General features: G+C 40.0%; 1 non-coding gene across 1 annotated transcript; it reads left to right on the top strand.

Annotated features, from left to right (window-relative positions):
- Positions 1-5794: 5794 nt before the first annotated feature.
- LOC125394669 (small nucleolar RNA SNORA40) lies at positions 5795-5923 on the top strand. Its single transcript, XR_007230296.2, has one exon. It is a non-coding gene; the product is annotated as a small nucleolar RNA SNORA40 (small nucleolar RNA).
- The last annotated feature ends 3000 nt before the right edge of the window (positions 5924-8923 follow it).

Raw genomic sequence — 8923 nt, 5'->3', positions numbered from 1 at the left:
TCCACATGAATGAGACTAAGAACCAGCGACAGGGAATCCCAGCAACATATTTAAGTGTTAAAATACGTTGTCACCTAGAAACTTTTCCAAAGCAAAAGTTGGCTTCTTGTTAATATATGCCCATTTTGAAAGGACCAAGGTAAAAATATCTCAGATTACAGGTCAATCCTGAAACTAATCTTTTAATTTTACATTTTAAGTTAGTTTAGCAAAAGCAGTTCAGATATTTCTTGGACACTTAATAAAAAGGTATTTTTAGGTATCTTTAGATTATCTCTCTTAAATTTTATAATCTGATTTTCCCATAACAAACATTTTAAAGCCCCAGACCCAAATCATATTATGAACTAACATAAAATTAACATTTCAATTAGTAAGAGCCATATGTAGTTGATATTTGAGCCAAACATTATTGGCTGCACATGACAGGCCTATCATACATATAAACTCACATGTGAGTGTATGCATTAGACCTGTATAAGAGGAAAAGTCCCAGAATGGACAGGAGAGAGGCCCATGATGCCCTACTTCTTACTGAGATGCTACTGGCAGTTGATGGCTGCTGGGGAAAAAGAGTAAGCATTCTTCACAGATGTGGCCCCTGAAAGTCTACCCATGCTTCAGTAGATGATCCTATACCTGGGCACACACAAGCAGCACTAAATAGACTCAGTGGGTTAGAGAATAAGTGGATGTATTTGTGAGAGAGAATGAGAGAGAGAGAATAAGTTGGGGGAAGTGGTGGTAGAGGTATAAAAGAATTGGGAGAGAGAGAATGGGGATAGACTTAATCAAAACATTATATGCATATGCGAAATTTTTAATTAAAAATAAGGTGGAGGAATATTTGAAGAAGACAGTCAACATCAACCTTCAGATTCTCTATGTGTACACACTAACATGTACACACCTACTCACACACACAATAAACAAAAGCAAATTGAAGTTCAACAAGTTTGGCTGCAGCTTTAATGCAACCCCTGCTTAGTCAAAAGGGGGTTTTCTTTCTAGAAGTCTCTGAAGTGAGCTAACTGTTGAGCATGGAGCACGAGAAAGTATGTGACAGATAGTTCTTTGTCTGCCATTTCCCTCAGATGTACCCTCTGAAACTTTCTCTGCTGGTTGTGGCAACACACAACTTTAATTCCAGCACTAGAGAGGCAGAGGCAGGAAGATCTCTGTGAGTTCAAGGCCAGACTAGTCTACATAGTAAGCTCTATATAGCCAAGGCTACAGAGTGAGACCCTGTCTCAAATAAAATAAAACAAATACACACACATAAACCACCACACACACAAAAGGAATGTTCTTGGAAGGAGTAGTGACAGGCAATGTGGCCATATCCAGATTTGGCCTTGATTTTCCTATAGTCACCTTTAAGTTCTTCTTTCTCAACTTGTTGAACTCGCTGTGAACTTATAGGTGATTTTTTTTCAGAATGGATAAAACATTTACTAAATGCTTTCAAGCCTCTCAATGGCAGGTGATTTCCATTGCTCTTGTACTGTCTTCCCAGATGAATCACTTACTACTGTTTAGAGAGTAATTCTCCAAGATTCCCAGTAATGGGAGGAGTCCTGAGAGTCATTTTCTTTATTTCATTCAGCATCAGGCTTTTCGGGAGACTTTGTATTTCCTTGAACCCAGGACTTAGTTCTATTACACTTCCTGTGTAAGGTGCTCTTTTTCTTCTTAAACTGTACATTTGGTATTTTTCCTTGTTTAGTTTGCTCCTTTTCATTATAGATCTGCATAAGAGTAATCACACAGTCAATCCTAGGCTCTCTTGAAATCTCCTCTGCCAATGCCATTAATCTAAAAGTCTTCCATTTAACCTCAGGCAGATTATTTTGGACAAAGGCAGAAAGCAGCCACCTTGTTTACAAAAATATCCTAAGAACAGTCTCTAAATTGTTCTTGAGCTGAGCCATCATAATCTACATTTCTCTCAGCTCTATTGTCCTCCAGTGTTCCTGCTAGGATGTCCCATTTGGCCTCACTTAAAGCATCCAACTGCTTTTACAGTCCAACATCCCAAAGTCTTCCAAAACCAGCATGGTCAGCAACACCCCACTCTCTGGTACCAACTTCCTCTGTCTTAATGCTCTATTGCTGTTAAAAAGGCACCATGATCACAACAGCTCTTTCAATGAAAAGTATTTAGTTGGGTAATGCACAATTAATAAAAGCTCATGGGTAGATATTGGGGTTCAACCCAAAGTCTGAAAAGCAAAGCAGCTAATAATCACTGGCTCTTACCTTGACCTCAGTCTGAAAATGGTGATCCTGACAGGAAACCTCAGAATGAGACTGTGACTGAGAGCTGTCTCCTCCTGTTCTATAATCCTTTCTAGGGCTGGGATTAAAGGCATGCCCCACTGTGATTAAAGGTATGCACTGCCTGGTTTCTATGGCAACTAGTGTGGCTACTGGGATTAAAAGTGTATATTATCACTGCCTGGTCTGTAAGGCTGACCAATGGGGCTGTTTTACTCTCTGATCTTCAGACAAGCTTTATTTATTAAAATACAAATGAAATGCCACTACAGTTGGGCTTACTTAGAGTTTCAGAGGTTTAGTCCATTATCATCATGGCGGGAAACATGGCAGCACATAGGCAGACATGGTGCTGGAGAAGTCCTAAGAGTTCTACATCTGCAGGCAGCAGTAAGAGACTCTAGGTTTGGCCTGGGTTTTTGAAACTTAAACGCCCACCCCCAGTCACTAGTGCCACTCCTTGGTGACCAAGCATTCAAATGTATATGAACTGATGGGTGCCATTCTTATTCAAACCACTGTGCATTCCATAAAAACATGCTGATCTTGGGAGCCTGAGAACTTGTGAGTTGCTTCCACATACCCCTGCACATTTTATGTACCACGGAAGCCACAGGCTCGGAGGGTTAGTATTGACGGCAACTTGATGAATAACCTAGGAGACGACCTCTGGGTACATCTATGAGGAAGTTTCCAGGTTGAGTTAAGGAGGTGGGAAGAACTACCCTAAAAGTTGGTGTTATCATTCCATGGGCTGGGTTCAAGACTGAATAAAAAGGTCCTAGGAGCTGAGCATCCGCATTCCTTCTGCTTTCTGACTGCAGACACAGGGACAGCATGCCTGAGTTCCTTCACCAAAGCTTCCCAGTCGCAAAGGTCTGTACCCTTGAAGTGTGAGCCAAAACAAAGCCCTTCCTTTAGCTTCCTTTAGCTGCCTTTCTTTGTTGGGTATTCGTTGCTAATATAGGGAGTAAGGCTCTAGGCTAAACTACCCGAATGTCAGGCCTGGATCTGGTGTTTACTTGTGTGACAAAGAAATCTGATCAACCTGTGTTTCTGCTCCCTTACTACTGGGGATAGCATTAGGGGCTAACTTATGGGTGTTGGAGACAGCTAAGTGACTTATTACACATGAATACCCAGAATGCCAAATATCTAACCACGAATAACAGCTGCTGCATATCCTTTGCCAGATGTCTGTGAGTTGGAAATGAGCCTCAATTCTGCAGAAAATATTAAAAATCTAAGCCTTAATGAAAAGTTATACACATTTGCAATAACATTTGACTGCAGTATCTACATGTTCTTTGGAAAGATATTACTTCATACACCTCCAGTTTTTAATTTATACAACCCAATATTTCCCTCAGACACTACCCAAGTGCAAGATATCTGCACAGATATAGACTGAATCCTTCTAGTTATTTTTAAATTGCCTGTTATATCTAAAACCTTTAAAGTCTACCACTCCTAATTAAAAATGAAAATTGATGTATGTGTTACCATTTTGCCTTTTTACTCAATACATTTTTGGGTATTTGTGCAAGTTAGTCTTTTTGTTTATTTTTTTGTTTGTTTGTCAGCTGGATATTGTGGACAATCATTTTGTACACTGTGAAGATATGCCATTCTGATTGGTTTAATAAAAAATTGCATGACCAATAGCTAGACAGGACTTTCAGGAAAGAGAGCACACTGGGAAGAAGGGTGAAGATTCTCCAGATGGAGAGAAAGCAACATGGTAGTCAGAGTAAAGGTAATAAAACCATGAGACAAAAAGTAGATTGATTAAAATGGGTTAACTTGTAAGAGCTAATTAGTAACAAGCCTAAGCTATTGGCTGAACTTTTATAATTAATAATGAGTCTCTGTGTCATTTTTGGGGAGCCTGTAGTCCCGACAAAAATGTCTCACTACAAATGGACATAAGCTAACGTCATCTGGGAAGAGAGAACCTCAATTGAGAAAATCCATCCGTCAGATAGGCCTGCAATTATTTATTACTATTTATTTTATGTGTATAGGTATTTTGGCTACATGCATGTCTATGTACTATGTGTGCAGTGCCCATGGAGGCCAGAAGAAGAGTTTAGATCCCCTGGGACTAGAATTATAGGCAATTGTTAGGTGCCATGTGGATGCTTGGATTTAAACTCTGACCCTCTGAAAGAGCAGCCAATGCTCTTAACTACGGAGCCATCTATCCCCTGGCCAGGTAGTTCTGGACTGTATAAGAAAACAAACTGAGTACACCATGGGGAGTTAGACAGTAAGCAGGACTCCTCCAAGGCCTCTGTTTTAGTTTCTGTCTCCAGATTCTTGTCCTGGTTTCCTTCAGTGATGGACTGTGATTAGAAGGTATAAGTCAAATAAATCCTTTCCTTCCCCAAATTGCTTTTGGTCATGGCGTTTATCACATTGGTAGAAAGAAAACTAGAGCTGTACATGTGTATATAAGTTCATGTGTGGTACATGTGTATATAAGTTCATGTGTGTGGGTGTGTGTATGTAGATCAATGCCCAGGGTCTTCCTCCACTGTTTTTCACTTTATTTTTTAAGACAAGGTATGGTGGTTTCAATGAGAATAGCTCCCACAGGTTTATGTGCTCGAAAGCTTGGTTAGTGGAACTGTTTTAGGAAGGATTTGGAGACGTGGCCTTGTTGGAGGAGGCATGGCCTTGTTGGAGGAGGCATGGCCTTGTTGGAGGAGGCATACCACAGGGAGTGGAGGTTGGATTTTGAGCTTTCAAAAGTCCACACCAGGCCCTAAACCTTGTTAGGCCCTAAGTCTTCTTACCCTGGCCCTAAACCTTGCCTTCAACTTGTGGATCAGGATAGAAACTCTTAGCTACTACTCCAGCTCCATGCATGCTGCCATCTTTCCCACCATGATGGTGATGGACTAACCCTCTGAACTGCTAAGCAAGCTCCCAATTAAGTGCTTTCTTTTATAAATTGCCATGGTCACGATGTTTCTTCACCACAATAGAAAAGTAACTAAGAAACAAGGTGTCTCACTGACCACGGAGCTTGGCAGTTTGGCTGACTGACCAACACGGAGGGGTCCTCCTGACTCTACCTCCCCAGTAATGGCATTATAGGTGTACACTGCCAAACCTGGCTTTTTAAATGGAGTCTTATATTTGTGCAGCAAATATTTTACTGGCTATGTCATTTCCTGAGTCCTAAATGCATGCATTTCTGAAAAAGGCACTTTTCTTCCAGGCAAGCCTACTGAATCAAAGAATATAGCTATCTAAGACAATGAGGACCATTTCCTGAGTATTTTCTAAAATTATTTTCTTTTGATATGTCCTTAGATCTTGCATTATGTTATTGGTCTACTCTTAGGGAAGACGCTAGATTGTGACTAACTAGTTCATTGCAATTGACTTTGATGGAAATGTCAAGAACCAAGAGGAACAAATACAAGAGAGAAAGAAAGCTTTGTGAAAGAAGTACGCTTTCAGGGCTGAAGAATAGGGAGAGAAAATGAATACAAAACCGAACCTTACAGCACTTGAATGTTGTTTTGGTCAATTTGGCAGACAAAGTCATAGCAGACAATTGAAGGACTAAATTCTCTTTTGTGATCCTGAACTTATTGTTCAGGCTGAGTTTTGATACATATGAAAAAGGGGTATGAATCACAAAGAAGAAAAAGAAAGAAAAGAAAACCCAAAGTGATTTGTTCAAGTGCACACTACTCATGAGAACAAAGGAATAAATTGCTAACCTGCACCGGCTAGGAAGGATGTAAACACACAAAGCCAACTGCAGGACGTTTGGACTTAGGAACCTGGTTCATTCTAAGTCAGGGATATGGAAAAGCAGAAAGACTGAAAAGGACTTCGGAGCTCAAATCAAAAGCAGTGGTTGGAATCTACGTGGTTCTAAATGCAACCAAATTATGACAAAAGAAACTGGTGAGAATACATGTTTGAGACAACAGCGAAAACATATTAGTAAGGACTGAGAGTCATGCAGGCTGTTGTGACTATCAGCTTCGATGACGATGAAATGGCACCGCATACCTCTGTCATGCGTATGCTGTGTTGATAAACTCATGTTTCCCTCTTACATCACACTATCATAATCACATAAAACTATTGAATGGCATAGTGAGACAAGAAGGAATAAAATAAACTGACATCTGAATGTTGCTCCCTTCCACTTCCTTCCCGCTTCCCTGTTCCTCCCTCCCTTCTTTGCAAGGGAGTCCTATGGGTGTTCATTTTACTGTTTCCATGTATGTCTAATTTTTCATAACAAAATTTCTTTTCAAAATGACTGGCATATTGCTTTAAAATTTTAATATCCTCTTATCATAGGTAAAATATTATAATTGTATGCAATTTTAGACCAATACAATTAAATTATACAAGGTGAAAGTTAGATTTTCATCATGTCCTTGTCAGAAGTGAGCTTTCACAGGGTGAATAATGACATCTTGCTGTTAATCAAGGTATCTGAATATGTCTATTCAAATTTATTTTTGTCAAATTTTTCTTTGTAATAGTCACATCCTTTATTACAAGACAAAACTAGACATGTATCATAAAAATAAATTAGCCAAGCTTATTCTAAATGTACTTCTAATAGCATTTGGGAGGCACGTTGGAGAAAAGAAGATGAGAGGGCCCCAAGCTTTCAAATTATAAGTGTCTAGAAGAATGGGAATGTTGTTCAAATTCTGAACATTGAAACACAGACTTTTTGATGGTGGTGTTATCATCCTGAAGCAGAGTCACTGTGTAGTCTGGACTGGTCTGTAACTGAAGGTTTCTCTCCTGCCCCCAGTTCCTGAATAAACACTCAGAGGCTTACTATTAATTATAAACTATTTGGCCTATTAGCTCAGGCTTATTATTAACTATCTCTCACAACTTAAATTAACCCATTGCTATTATTCTATATTTTACCATGAGGCTCGTGACTTAGTACCTCACATCTTGCTTCCCCAGTGACTGCTGGTGTCTCTCTGACTCTGCCTTCTTTCCCTCTGTATCTCTGTTTGGATTTCCTGCCTAGTTATATATAGTCTGCCTTGCTATAGGCCAATGCAGCTTCTTTATTAACCAACGATAATAAAACATATTCACAGCATACAGAGGGGATGTCTCATGGTCTTGAGTTCACAATCTTCCAACCCCAGCCTTCTGCATGCTGTAAGATGTGGGCTAGCTTGAACATGGTTACGGTAAGTTACGGAGTTCCATTTTGACTATTGTGTGAGAGGGGCTGGTGGATACCACAGGGGAAGAAGTATATCAAGTTTGTGGGTATGTGAACATCATTTAGGGATACTGATTGGGAGTCTTTATGTCTAGCAGCAGTTTATGATGCTCTTAATAACAACATGAGGGGGGAGGAGGTACAGATAAGAAGAAGGAAATGGCCTGAGCCATGAGGGACCATAATGTTTAGGAAAGAATAGAGATGAAGGCATTTTGAGTGTCAAGAGACCAGATAATAACAGGAAACAAACTTCCTGGCTCCTCTTATTTCCTTACCACAAAGATAAGATCTTTGAAAAAAAGTTTTATGTAGGATTTCCTTTAGTTTCTTAATAGTTGAGCTTGGAAGATTAAGAGATGTGGGCTTGCTTGTAGTCCTCTTCCCCTTCTTCCCAGCAGGTGTATCTTAGTTAGCATTTCCATTGCTATGATGAAACACTATGACCAAAGACAAACTGGAGAGGAAAGAGCTGGAGAGATGGCTCAGAGGTTAAGAGCAACACTGGTCATTCTTCCAGAGGTCCTGAGTTCAATTCCCAGCAACTATATGGTGGCTTTCAACAATCTGTAATGAGATTTGGTACCATCCTCTGGCACATAATAAATAAATCTGAGAGAGAGAGAGAGAGAGAGAGAGAGAGAGAGAGAGAGAGAGAGAGAGAATTGACTTGCCCATAGGCCAATCTGATTTAGTCATTTTCTCAATTTGAAGTTTATTCTTCTAAGATGACTTTAGATTATGTCAAATTGATAAAAATCTTAACCTGCATGACAAGGAGAAAAGTAAGAGGTGTCAGAATGGAGAGGATGGATTGCGAAAGGAGAGAGAGGTGCTAGGGACTGGAGGTCACAAAGGAAAAGAAACGGAAGCAAGACAGGACACAGTTGAACAGGAAGCTGCGATGTGGAAAGGGAATTTTGTATCTTTGAGCAACTAGATCTTTAAAGAAGGCCTTGCTAATGATTTCCTGTAGATGTGTCCCAAATGCAACTCTAAAATGGAAAATAAAAACATGTTATAAAAGGTTCATATAACTAGAAAGAAAGGAAGGATTTAAACAATTCCTTGTAATGGTCTCTTCAATGCCCAGTTCGAGTCTTGACTAAGGCAGGAGATGTGATAGTCTTTCCAACCCCTTCCTGCAGCTAGGCAGGCAGTGTCTCTTGATGTCATAGCACAATGTCCCAAGCACCTAAATAGATTATGTTATTAGTGTCAAGGCAGATCATGTAGTTGGAACTGGGATCTTTGTTTCCTAGCCGTTCAGAGATCCGCTTCCATTAGTTCACTTCAGAGTGAAGGCTATCTGCAGAACTTTAGGTCCTCACTCATTGTCTGGGAAGAGCAGGTTCCAAACACTGGAACCTGATCTGCTTCCCTCATAAGTTCCATGTGAGGAGAAGCAGG

The sequence above is a fragment of the Myodes glareolus genome, chromosome 1 (assembly GCF_982192425.1).
Source record: "Myodes glareolus chromosome 1, mMyoGla1.1, whole genome shotgun sequence".
NCBI classification, from domain to species: Eukaryota; Metazoa; Chordata; class Mammalia; order Rodentia; family Cricetidae; genus Myodes; species Myodes glareolus.
This window is presented reverse-complemented; position numbering and strand designations above follow the sequence as displayed.